Source organism: Adiantum capillus-veneris, chromosome 1 (genome assembly GCF_014529385.1).
Source record: "Adiantum capillus-veneris isolate H3 chromosome 1, ASM1452938v2, whole genome shotgun sequence".
Taxonomy (NCBI): domain Eukaryota; kingdom Viridiplantae; phylum Streptophyta; class Polypodiopsida; order Polypodiales; family Pteridaceae; genus Adiantum; species Adiantum capillus-veneris.
This window is the reverse complement of record NC_140931.1, coordinates 144,187,911-144,189,206: the sequence shown is the minus strand read 5'-3', so window position 1 is coordinate 144,189,206 and position 1,296 is coordinate 144,187,911. Positions and strand designations below refer to the sequence as shown.

General features: G+C 43.1%; 1 pseudogene; it reads left to right on the top strand.

Annotated features, from left to right (window-relative positions):
* Nucleotides 1–487: 487 nt before the first annotated feature.
* LOC147465727 (mitochondrial adenine nucleotide transporter ADNT1 pseudogene) lies at nt 488–1,057 on the top strand (annotated as a pseudogene).
* Nucleotides 1,058–1,296: the final 239 nt, after the last annotated feature.

The window sequence follows — 1,296 nt, the reverse complement described above, 5'->3', positions numbered from 1 at the left end:
GTCATGGCTTCTAAGAAAGTAATGTGCATGCTGGTGATAGTGATGCTAATGCTGAGGTGGAGGAAGTGGGGCGCAAATTAGTGGCTGGGGTAGAAGCAGGTGAGGAGGCCGAGTTGTGGGCCAAGAAAGGAAATTACCCTTACAAGAAAGGGTACAAGAAGAAGGGCGGTTTTGAATCTTCCAGACGCGCGTTCTTGTGAAATAAATAATACAGTGTCTGCACTTGGGTGTCAAAATGTGTTCTTTGTTGTTGTAACCTTCTTACCTTATGGGAGTTGGTGTAATTTTTCTCTATCTTGCCTTTTTGTAAAGGAAAATGTTCATCTTGAGGGTCTGTCCTTCTATAAAAAAGAAACCGAGCGAGAGAGAGAGAGAGAGAGAGAGAGAGAGAGAGAGAGAGAGAGAGAGAGAGAGAGAGAGAGAGAGAGAGAGAGAGAGAGAGAGAGAGAGAGAGAGAGAGAGAGAGAGACCTAAATCACCGGACATGGTTTGGGGTAGGCTTACAGTGCAGAAAAAGAATTCACCAATGCGCTATCAAGGAATTTTCCATGCAGCGTCAACAATAATGAAAGAGGAAGGACCATTAGCAGTTTATAAACGTTGGTTGCCATCTGTTATTGGTGTGATCCCATACGTGGGTTTGAATTTTGCGGTATTTGAATCACTCAAAGACTGGCTGTTGAAGAGGAACATAGCAAGCAAGCCAAAAAAGAATGTTGATTTGAGCATCCTTACAAAACTTGGATGTAAAGCAGTAGCAGGTACAGTGGGCCAGACCGTGGCATATCCAATTGATGTGGTACCGAGGAGGATACAGATGGTGGGATGGAAGGATGCCTCCTCTGTCATCATTGTGGATGGTCAGATGAAGGCACCGGTTCAAAAGACTAGGATGATTGATGCTTTTCGGAAGACTGTTCGCAATGAAGGCTTTGGAGCCTTATACAAAGACCTGATTCCCAACTCTGTCAAGGTGGTTCGTTCTATTGCTTTGGCATTTGTGACATATGAGGTGATGAAGGATCTTCTTGGAATCAAATTCCAAATATCAGATTAAGTGAATCTGCAATCTGCAATGGCAATAAGGTAGAAGAGATTGTAAATGGACAAATGATTTGAAAGCACATCGGCTGTAGTACTGATTTGTAAGAGTATCTAATTTTTTAAATAATGGAAATTTAAAAGATAAGTCCGGGTGTGCGCTAGTGGGGGGGCCCAATCACTTTTACTCTTTTATTACCGAGAATCAAGAAAGATGCCGCCAATTGCAGGAGCTACCATTCGCTGAAGCCGTTA